Below are 12,837 nucleotides of genomic sequence, written 5' to 3'. Positions count from 1 at the left end.
GCAAATAACCTGCCTGATCTAGCTCAACTGCTATTTGTACCCCAAAATACTCATGAATTAGACTAAATTACTGACAACATGGGCATTATTTTCTCTAATACATTAGAAGCTGTTGCCCCGATCAAATTGAAAAAAGTTAGAGAAAAACGTACTGTACCATGGTATAACAGTAATACTCACTCTCTCAAGAAAGTAACTCGTAGTCTTGAATGCAAATGGAGAAAAACTAACTTAGAAGTTTTTAGAATTGCATGGAAAAACAGTACGTCCAACTATAGACAGGCTCTAAAAACTGCTAGGGCAGAGCATATACACAAACTCATTGAAAATAACCAAAACAATCCAAGGTTTTTATTTAGCACAGTGGCTAAGTTAACAAATTGCCAGACGCCACCTGATTCAAATATTCCACCAACGTTAAATAGTAATGACTTTATGAATTTCTTCACTGATAAAATAGATAACATTAGAAATACAATAGCGAATGTAGATTCTACAGCATCTAACACTTCAGCTTCATCCATCGCACCCAAAGATAAACTGCAGTGCTTTACAACCATAGGACAGGAAGAGCTAAATAAACTTAGATCCTGTACCCACTAAATTACTGAAAGAGCTGTTACCTGTAGCCGAAGAACCGCTTCTCAATATCATTAACTCGTCGTTATCTTTAGGTCACGTCCCAAAACCATTCAAGCTGGCAGTAATCAAGCCTCTTATTAAGAAACCAAAACTAGATCCTAGTGTACTGGCAAATTATAGGCCTATTTCAAATCTTCCATTTATGTAAAAATTTTTAGATAAAGTTGTGTCTGCTCAATTGAGCACCTTCCTGCATAAAAATGATCTGTATGAAGAATTTCAGTCAGGTTTTAGGCCCCACCATAGCACAGAAACTGCACTTGTTAAAATTACAAATGACCTGCTCCTTGCGTCAGACCAAGGCTGCATCTCATTTCTAGTCTTACTTGATCTTAGTGCTGCGTTCGACACCATAGATCATGACATACTCATAGATCAATTACAAAACTATACAGGTATTCAAGGGCAGACTCTAAGATGGTTAAGATCCTACCTGTCCGATCGCTACCATTTTGTTTACTTAAATGGGGAGTCATCTCATTTATCTTCAGTAAAATATGGAGTGCCACAAGGATCCGTCCTAGGTCCCCTTCTATTTTCAATATACCTGTTGCCCCTTGGTAATATTATTAGAAAATACGGAATTAGCTTCCACTGTTATGCTGATGATACTCAGCTATATATCTCAACAAGACCAGATGAAACTTCTCAATTATCTAAGCTAACAGAGTGTGTTAAAAATGTAAAAGATTGGATGACAAATACATTTCTCCAATTAAATTCAGATGAGACAGAGATATTAATTATTGGACCAAAAAACACTACACAGAATCTTGTAGATGACAATCTGCAACTAGATGGATGTACTGTTACTTCCTCTAGAGTCAGAAATCTGGGTGTCATATTAGACAGCAATTTGTCTTTTGAAAATCATATTTCCAATGTTACAAAAACTGCATTCTTCCATCTTAGAAACATTGCCAAGCTACGAAACATGTTATCTGTTTCTGATGCAGAAAAGCTAGTTCATGCATTCATGACCTCTAGACTGGACTATTGTAATGCACTTCTAGGTGGTTGTCCTGCTTCGTCAATAAACAAGCTACAGGTAGTCCAAAATGCAGCAGCTAGAGTCCTTACCAGGTCAAGAAAATATGATCATATTACCCCAATTTTACAGTCTCTGCACTGGCTACCTATTAAGTTCCGTATCAGTTACAAATTATCATTACTTACCTATAAGGCCCTAAATGGTTTAGCTCCTGCGTATCCTAACTAGCCTTCTACCACATTACAACCCATCACGCACCCTAAGGTCACAAAACGCTGGACTTTTGGTCGTTCCTAGGATAGCAAAGTCCACTAAAGGAGGTAGAGCTTTCTCACATTTGGCTCCCAAACTCTGGAATAGCCTTCCTGATAATGTTCGGGGTTCAGACACACTCTCTCTGTTTAAATCTAGATTAAAAACACATCTCTTTCGCCAAGCATTCGAATAATGTATCTTTTTAATTGTGAGTGTAGTTGCATCTGATCAAAGGTGCATTTTTTATTCATTAGCTTGGGTTAAACTAATTTTACTTTGTTGGATCAGCAGCTATGCTAATGATGTCTGTATTTTGTCCCGTGAGCCCCGTGGTAACTAGGATTTACACAAGCTCCAGTCTGGATCCAGAACACCTGAGAAGAGATGATGCTGACCCTCAGAGGACCTCAGATGATGCTAACCCTGAATCAACAAACAGAACTAACAATTATTGCTAAAAGTGTGTAACGAAGACTGACTCGGTTGTGGGTTGGAATCCATGTGCAGAGCTTTATTAAGCACAACAGCACAATCAGAGGCAAATGGAGAGCAGATATCGTGGTCGGTAAGCAAGCCAAGGGTCGTATATAATAGCGTCAATCCAAATAGCAAACAAACCCAAATCAGCAATCCAAAAGACAAGGTCAAGGGCAGGCAAAAGACATATATAAGCAAACAATCTGTGAGTATGAGAAACGCTTGGTAGAGACAGGATAAACTGGCAATACTTCGCAACATATTGCACAAACAACATGGCTTATAACGGGTGTAGACAGGAAGTGATGAGAGAAGAAGCGGCAGTGTTCAGTATTCAGGAGACGGCTCCCTCTGGTGGTTGGATGAATGAATAGTGGATGCAGATGTTACAAAGTGTGACTGAATCATATAATAACTTAATAATATTGATAGTTCATCGTCTAGCTGACTATGACTATATTTTTATTTTTTCTAAAATCCTGTCAAATGTGCACAAACTACTAGCTACTACTAAATATTGTAGAAACATAATTTTCTGTAAAGTTGCTTTGTAACGATTTTTGGAAAAAGCGCTATACAAATAAACTTGAATTGAATTGAATTGAAGATCACCAGTGACTTGACTCGGTCCTTGAAGATCACCAGTGACTTGACTCGGTCCTTGAAGATCACCAGTGACTTGACACGGTCCTTGAAGATCACCAGTGACTTGACTCGGTCCTTGAAGATCACCAGTGACTTGACTTGACTCTGAAAGGTCAACGGTGACTAGCCCTGACTCTGGAAAGTCCATGGTAACTAGCCCTGACTCTGGAAGGTCAACAAGAGTCTTACTTGATTCAGGAGGGTCAATGGAACGTGACTCGACTCTGGATGGTCAACAGGAGCCTGACTCGACTCTGGATAGTCAACTGGAATCTGACTCGACTCTGGAAGGTCAACAGGAACTAGCCCTGACTCTGGAGGGTCAACGGTGACTAACCCTGACTCTGGAAGGTCAACGGTGGCTAACCCTGACTCTGGAGGGTCCACGAGCACCTGACTCGACTTTGGAGGGTCAACCGGAACCTGACTCAACTCTGGAAAGTCAACGGGCACCTGACTCGACTCTGGAAGGTCAACAGGAATCTGACTTGATTCTGGAGAATAAACTGGAACATGACTCGACTCTGGAGGGTCAAGAGGAACCGGACTCGACTCTGGATAGTCAACTGGAACCTGACTCAACTCTGGAGGGTCAACCGGAACCTGACTCAACTCTGGAGGGTCAACGGGAATATGACTCAACTCTGGAGGGTCAACGCGAACCTGACTCAACTCAGGAAAGCCCACTGTAGCTGCCATCTTCTGCAGTGGCTCTGGGCTGGCGGCCACCTTGTGCAGTGGCGCTGGGTTGGTGGCCATCTTGTACTGTGGTGCTGGCTCAGCTGACGTGACATGAACAGTCTCTGGATCGGCAGACGTGATGTGAACACTCCTGGGAATCTCTAGGATCTTTGACAGCATGGATAAATAATCCAAAAACGTCTCAGCGGCCATCTTGGGTGTTGGCGCTGAGCTGGCGGCCATCTTGCACCGTGGCGCTGGTGACCACTTTGTGCTGTGGCGCTGTGCTGGCATCCATCTTGCTTCGTGGCGCTGGGCTGACGGCCATCTTGTGCTGTGGTGCTGGGTTGGCGGCCATTCTGCGCAGCGGCGCTGGGCTGGTGGCCATCTTGTGCAGCGGCATTGGACTGGCGGCCATCTTGTGCAGCGGCACTGGCTCGGCAGACTTGCACCTCCTTTCCCCTCTCCGTCCACAATGGTGTGACGGCGGTTCCCATCCGAACTCAGGGTCGACGGGGGGCCATATTGGAGAGTGATTCCGGACCTCTTCTCGACCACTTACTCCTGAGCGACCTCCCCTGGTCCCACGAAGCACGACCAGGCGAGTACCCTCGAAACCATTCCTCACCCGCTCGGTGACTGGGGAGGAAATATGAATAGACATACCGCTGGATCTTTTCTTGGATGGACTCCTTCTGTGACGAATCGTGTACCAGAGAAATAAAGGAGATAGTAGATCCAATTGCAGGTATTTATTAAGTATAAGGGTAATCCAAATCTTGGTCGAACAAGCAGAGGTCAAAGCCAAACAGACAGTCCAAAAACAAACAAACAAATAAACAGGAAAGGGAACTCGGAAGACGAGAGGTTAGGGTCAATCTCAAACAACAGGCAAAGACTGGAATATATTGGGAGGCTAATGACAATAGAGTTTATGCACCTGGTGCAATTAACAGGAGTGCAATTACTGTGAAGACAGGACCATACTAGAGGAATTCTAGTGCCTACGGTGAAGTGCCTAAGGGGAAGTGAGCACACTAGTGGACACCCAGGGAAACAGAGACTAGACAGCGTGACACTAAACAACAGAGGGGGTCCTTTAAGTGTTTAGAAGTTTCAAATTACGCCCCGCCTTCTGACTTCAGCCTGCATGAGTGCAATTACACCATCTTGTGGCCGTTTCGGATAATGCTCTCTTACTGCTAATTTCTATTTCCCTGTGATTATTGAATTAGCCCCTCACAATTCTCTGCATTTACAGCTTTTCTCATGCAAATATTACTTTATGTTAGGCAAATTTTCCTGCCTTTGACTGTTCAAACTTACATTGAGTTAGGTTCAAACATGATTTGAATTAAAATGTAACGGTTTTATAGCGTAAATTAACTGTCTCAGGTCAACCACTGATTGACCCACTTAGAAGGAAGTGAGCCATCTAGTGGCCGTCTCCTGTTAAGTCGTTCATAACTTTCAGCTCTCTTTCCTCTCTTTTTTTCAATTCTGTTTTGAATTGCATATTTCTACTTTTACATTTTTGGATTGTTTTATAATTATTAATGATACTTCACTGTTGTCATTGGTTATTATAAGATATCATCCTGATTTTTCCATCCCCTTACACGTTTATTTAAATTTGGCTTTACACCAGTTTTGAATTTAAATTTAGATTATGTTTGACTGTCAGCCACTGGTATTCTCTTTTGGGTTAGGTTATTTTTATAATTACCATGATTATCATTATTCCCTTTTTGTTTTATCATTATTAGGTAAAGCTGTTGCCTCTCATTTTTTATACATATATTCTTACTCAATTGATGTTTAAAAAAAACAACAAGCCTTAATTCACTTTAAGTTTCCCTTGTTCATGCTTTGTGTATTGATTGTAGAACTCCCTTGGTGATTGGACAGTCATCTCAGGTTTCCAGTGAGCATCGTTGGCCGACCAGCTTTACCGACACTGTCTGTGAGTGAATCTCGACTTATTTTATCGCTGTCTGTCATTGAGGCCCGCAGTGGCGACATCAGCAATTTGGCACTCCAAAGGTAGTCAATCAGTCCAACCGACACAAACAAGGCAATTTCTGGGACCAGTACCTAAACCAAGGCCTAAAAAGAGGCCACTTTTTCGAGAAGGTTCCAGGAAGCCCAATTTTGCAGTGCTTTTTGGCGGTTGACATCTTGGTGTTGCCAGGTTGTGTTTAAAGTTACAAGCTTTTTGAGAGGGCGCAACATGACACAGAGTAACGGAGGGCCGAGTACACTGCAGTTAAGTGTTTGGGAGTGCCAGGGAGACTGACCGCACTCGCTGGTTTCCACCTGAGCGACATCAATTCACCCAGGTGAACCAAATGTGAAAAAACCCATCCACTTATTATAAGCCACGGAATATTTGATATTCCCCCGGATATATGTTAAGTGTTTGGCCCACCTTTCCTCTCTAAGCCACACCTTCTTCCTAGGTCTCTTACTCCCATAGCCACACGTGCTGTAGGCCCTAGCAGAAACTCTTGTGAAAGGTAGCAGGCTTAGCCCTTTTATTCTCTTCCTAACACTTCTGGCATTCATATTCTTTCCATTTCATTGCAGACCAATTTATTTGGTGTTTTGTTTTCACTGCGCTCCTTCCTATCTTCACTTTTTTCGTGCTGTTGTGATTTTGTTTCTTGGAGTTCACAGAGAGACCCCAAGGAAAGCTAAGTAGTAGAGTGACAACCGAGCAGCCGGAGTCACCAGGTGACCCACGAGGCTACGACCTGTCAAAGTCGACCCGTAATTGGACCCGCCTAATTGTCTGCATCAGTTAACCGAAATTCTTATAGACGGCATAGCCCGTACGATAGCTCGTTAGCCAGAGAACAGACTTGCATTGGCCTCTTTGTGTGTGTGCTGTGTTTCTCTCGTCCACAGTGAGCCAGGATTGTCTCGTTCATCCAGTCCCTTGGGATCAGCTAGCAACATGGCTGGAAGCAATGACGATCCCCTTCCTGCCGAAGGATGCCAGTGTCCTGCAGCACTTGAGCCAAAAACAACAGGATACTGAGCTGGACCAGCTGATGGCACATGATCCGACCCAGAGTTACACCCACAAAGAACTCGTCAGGATCACCAGGACCCTATCTCACCTCCTCGTCACCCAGGCACGGCTCAGCGAAAGGAGCAACCTCGACCTGGAGCAGGAAGTCACTGCTCTAAAATTTCAAGCGGAGGAAGCCTGAAAGAATCAGGCTCACACCCAGAGCCTAGATAAGATACTTCTTGAGAAACAAGACCTGCAAAAGAGGATGCCACAGATCCAGGGCTACAGCAGGAAGTAGAAAGACTTCAAAATGCCCTGGAGAATCTTCATCTGGACACAGACCAAAGAGAACATTTGGAGAGAGAAGCCCGAGAGGAACTTGAGGCAAAGCTCAGACAAGGAAAGAGATGCTAAAACTAAGGCCTATGAAAATCGTGGTGGTGCCCGTCCGAGGCACCAGAATGACCACTCTGGAGGATCCTGGGATCGGCCTCGCCCCACCCACAACCAAAGGGGGGGGGGGGGGGGGGCACCTGAGAAGTGGGCCGGCAACCCAGAAAGAATCGACCTCCAGCCTGCAGAACACCACACCCAGAGAGCCGGGAGGGGGAACACTCTCGATGTGATGCTTGGAAGCTCAAGGCTGAAACCACAACTTACAGGAAAAGTGCAGCCACATCCAAAGATGCAGAAACTCCTGAACGTACTCAAAGAGTTCCTTCAAAAGAAACCTCGCAAGGAAGACAAGAAGGATGAACTAGACACCGCATGACTGAACCTTGTGCCTGAAACCAACGCATTCCCGATGTTTCCACAACTGAACCAAGCACACAGAACACTGTTTTTCACCACAAACTATTGAACTTGCTGTTGCATCATCAAATGACAGCAACACCCACTCAGTCCAGCTGACGTCTGCACCTCCTGACCAAGAAAGCATCATCCCTCACACTGAGGTACCAGAAAGTGCCGTTTTGGTTATCTGTACCCACAACGAAACACACAAGACATACCATAACTGCTTATCGATCAACACACAAGCCCCAACACCAAAACTCCTGGGGAACCTGATTGAGAAGGGAGTGACTCGGAAACTCTACCTAACCATCACCTTAGAAAAGGAAATGAGATTCGAAGCCATTGTTGAGCGACCTCACATTGATTTCTGAAAAAACTATTTGATAAGCTCAAGTTTGAAGCTCAGAGACAGAATCAAACTCTTAATTTTCACACCTGTGTGCTGAATGTTCAGTCATACAGCCAAAATGACATCCAGCTTAGAAACGTAGCTCAGTTCCATGAGTCTAGTACATCCTATGTATGTCTCACCAATGAACACTTATTCATTTCTCATCGGGAAAGACCTGCTAAATCGCTTTGAGCCTTTACTAGAATTCAAACAGCCTTTAAGTCTGGGCTCAAGTGCGAGAACCTCTTCCCCTCCAGCCACACAGGTCACCGGTGCCAGACTGTCAGGTCATAGAGATCACGGGAACTCCCACAGAGAGTGACTGCCAAGTCACAGAGCTCATGGGAACCCCAGCAGCCAGCCATGGGTACACAGCCTCAACAACAAACCAAGGCTCAAGATCGCTTCTCTGCACCTTCAAGGCCACCAAAGACTCCTAAAAGGACCTCTACAGCCCTGAAAGACAGTGGAGACCAGGGGCCCGTTCTTCGTACATCGCTAACTCAGTTATCTGGATTTGAAAAAACGTTTGTGTTTTTAATCGGTAAAAGAAGGAAATATTGTTTTGCGATCACCAGAAAGAAGAAGAAGTAGTCGTTTTCTGTATTTGCCTGGCGGTAAGTAATGAAAAATTTGGTTCTTAGCCCAAAAGTGTTTGTTACACTCACTGTATGTCTCTGCTTAACGTTAATAGTTAAAATGGTAAAATGTACACATTAAATGATCAATGAATATTTTGTTAGACATGAAGTTAAACGATAGCACGATAACTGTTTTGTTATGAGCCTTTTACAAAGTTACAAAGACACGATGCTGACTTCACACAGGCACGTTATAAGGCTACCAACACTGCTGGGTTTACTTTCATAATGTCTATAATTCTCCTTAACTGTATCCTGATAAAACGTATGTGCATTGATTCATCCTTCAGGTTTTTTTTATATCCCTGACACCTAATACTGATCTCTCTTTCTCTCTCTCTCTCTCACACACACACACACACACACACTCACACTTCACCTCTCTCACATACATGTACTCCACTGGCCCCACGCAAAACAAATGGAATATATTTAATGATATACACTGACAACTCTTGCACAATAACATGTTTGAGCAACCACACAATTTCACTACGTCTTACTTGATAAATATTATGTGTATGAATATAGAAGGATACAAAGATTTGCCATGAACAGAGAGTTATCATGTTTACAGTATCCTACACCTCTGCAGTCCAAACCTGATCCAGAACAGTTCTGCCGTGATGGGGGGGGGGGGGTTTAAATGTCCCTGCTGCAGTTTCACCACTGAAGACAAGTTCTCTTCACAATTTTTTACTTTCAACAGAAGATCAAAGAGGAAGTTCGAAGAGGAACATAAGGAACATTGGTGTAGCATGGTGCTGGGTTCAGAGCCACTGTGAGCTGTTCCATGGAGAGGTGACAGAGCCTGAATTTCTCCAGATGGACGAAGAAAAACAGTCTAATATAATCAAAGACTACCTGAAAGGAGAGACTGAGAAAGCAAGGGATGCCTGTGTATTTGTCTTTGACAATCGCAAGGATATGGAAATTTATTAAAATGTGTTTATGAACAGGGGCTGACAGTCAATGCCATGTTTCTGGGAGTAATTTAATTTATAATAATTTATTTACTCTACATTGTTGAATATTATTGTTTTGTGAAATAAATGTAACAATACCCAGTTTAACAAGGGATGTCTTGTTATTGATCTTTATGCATCCGTAGGACTTGGACACATTTTTATATATATATTTGTGTAGATGGAAAAAGACCCAAAAGTCAATGCTATGTTACTTACATAATCTATCAAAGCAACCAATGACTTGAGCCTATGTATGTGTAGCTTAGTCTATATAGAGAACCGTCAATCCTATCATGCAAATGTAGTTGCTCTTTTTTGCTAGGTGATAAACTTTTTTTTTCCATGCACATACAAAAAATATTAGTGTGTGGATTATAATTGTTCTTGTATATAATTAAAAGGAAAATAAAAATACTTAAAACCAAATGAAGTATATAAATTTAAGTCAGGAACATTTTTTATTTAAAATGAATGAAATATGAAAAATAAACACATTAAAAAATAATAATAATAAAGAGGGGAGGATTCCAGTTATTTCATAACACCCATATTTATCATTAAAATAGTGATATGATCACTAATGTTCCCACTTTATAAGTGAAACACATTTTTAGAGAATTAGATAAATAAAAATGCCTTAAACAAAATTGTCTACTTAACTTTGATATTGTCTAAGGTACGTTACAATCGATCATAAAATATGTGAATTTGTCATTACATAATCGAACAGCGAAAGGTATAAATATTTTATTAATTTGCCTAAGTATAATCAACCAATGCAGGCGTTTTACCGGATGTTTGGATGAATTTACTTCCATTTAATTTGTACTATTTAAATTTATTTAATACAAGTTATTTAACCTGTATTAGTAAAATGAAAGATAACATTATTTAATTTGATCCCCGAAACAATATACTTCCGCTATATTGATTCAATTTTGTTTACGTCTTAAAATTGTACTTAGACAAAATGTTTATAAAAAAAAAAAAAAATAAAAAAAACATGCACATGCGCACAACACATGGGTGTTCACCTGGCATCACCCCATGACGAATTTTTTACATATGGCATAGGCGTGGCGTCTGACGTCACACTTGGATGTGGGCGAGGTTGGATGTCCACCGCAAGCTGCAGTGAGACGCTCCTCAAACAGAGATGACATCACTGAATTCAATGATGAACTGCCTTTAACTATCATTTTGCATTATTGACACTCTGTTTTCCTTATAAATGTTGTTCAGTTGCTTTGACGCAATGCATTTTTGTTTAAAGCGCTATATAAATAAAGGTGACTTGACTTGACTTGACTATGCTTGAGAAAGGTGTCATCCGTCCATGCAACAGCATCTACTCAGCCCCCATCTGGCCTTTCCTCAAACCTAATGGCAAATGGCGACCCACCATTGACTACAGGAAACTGAATCAACAGGTGCCGCTGTCACGATGGCCCATGACCCAGTTAGAACAAGAAAGACCCTGAATCAGAGGAGCCACAATCTTCTCTACACTTGATGTGGCCTCTGGATTCTGGACCATTCCGGTGCACCCGGAAGACCAACACAAGCTGAAATTCACATTTGGCAACCGACAGTTCACCTTCAACAGGTGTCAGTTTGGCTAGGCCAACTCGCCAGCTGAATTCAACATCTTTCTGAACAGAAAAGAAAGAAAGAAATAGACTATGTTTTGAATCAATTATCCACCGCCGCCGCCAAGATAGCCCTCCACAAAGGACAGTGGTACCGAATTAAGGTTAACTACATGGGCCTGCTCATCGGAACCCAAGGCATTGAACCATAGTCAAACCGTATTCATGCCAATCAAAACATCAAGCCTCCCACTAATGTCTCTGAGCTGCGGAGTTTTCTAGGGGTATACAATTACTCTCGACAGTTCTGCGAAAACTACTCAGACATTGCCAGACCTCTGACACCTGTGCTAAAAAAAGACTGCCCTTTCGTCTGGTCGAAGGCTCAAGAACACATCTTGACAGAACTAAAAAGACATTTTTGCACAGCTCAATGTCTTGCTTACCCCGATCCACAAAAGGAATTCTACCTGGAAGCTGGGTTTTCCGACCAATGTCTCAGTGCTGGCTTATACCAATGGCATGACCAAGACAAGAAAGTAGTATATGTCAGCAAGACACTGCTTCCACCAGAGTGGAAGTTCTCAGACTGTAAAAAAGCTCTGCTTTGCACTGTATGGGCCATTAAGGGATTCTCCAATTACATTGGGGCACAGAAAGTTATCATAGAGACTTGCCACAAGCCAGTTATGTTCCTCAACAGCCAATGAATCCGAGATGGCGTGGTCACCAATTCACACATAGCCACATGTTTAATGGCTCTCCAAGGACACAATGTTGAGGCATGGTATGCACAGAATCACAATTCTGCACTGGGCATTGGCCTGGCCACATGCCAAAATTGCTCTGATAACACACCTGTGGTAGCAATGGGTGTACAAGAACCCCAACAGCAACAACCGACCTGTCATAGGTACTTTGAAGAGAATGTGTGTCAAGGCATGCTCACAGCCTATGTCGATGGATGCTCCTACAACCACAACGGCATTCTTAAGGCAGGCACAGGAGTGCTGTGGGTCAATGATCAGCCGTGCCCACCACAACACTTCAAATTAGGTCCCCAGTCATCACAATATGCAGAAATAGCAGCCATTCTCATAATGCTGCAGATCACATCGGCCCATGACATCAGCAAAATCCTCATCTGTACAGACTCTAACTATGCCAGACTCAGTTTCATGTTCCATCTTCTGAGCTGGAAACAGAATGGTTTCAAAACTGCAAACAACAAGCCAGTCAAACACCAACACGTGTTCTAGGAATGTGATAGCATCACAAAAACACAATGTGACGTGTACTGGAACAAGGTAAAAGGACACTCGTAGCTACCAGGTCTAGACAAGGACTTAAATAATCAAACTGATGCCCTTGACAAAACAGGCGCACTACATGGGGAGGTGTTGTCACCCCCCAAAACCCACACCCAGCCCCAATGTTGCAGTGTTAACCCACAGCAAACGACCTTCACCTGTGGCAGTGCCCGCCTCACAACCGCTATCGCTAACTCCGCAGATTTCCAACAACGATATTGCAGATGTGCAAGCCTCTGACACTGCCATAAAGACAATTCTTAACCACCTCTCTGACCCCTCGAGGTACTGGAATATGGTGAAAGTACCTCATGTTGTGTACCTGGGGTTATGTACGGGACCTCATGAGATTATGAACAAACTCTCCCCAGTTGCGTACCAGATCTGGATCGAGAGAAACAGTTCTCAAATGGGTCCACTGTAACCAGTTTAA

The sequence above is a fragment of the Carassius gibelio genome, chromosome B10 (assembly GCF_023724105.1).
Source record: "Carassius gibelio isolate Cgi1373 ecotype wild population from Czech Republic chromosome B10, carGib1.2-hapl.c, whole genome shotgun sequence".
NCBI classification, from domain to species: Eukaryota; Metazoa; Chordata; class Actinopteri; order Cypriniformes; family Cyprinidae; genus Carassius; species Carassius gibelio.
Note: the sequence above shows the minus strand (reverse complement) of the source record.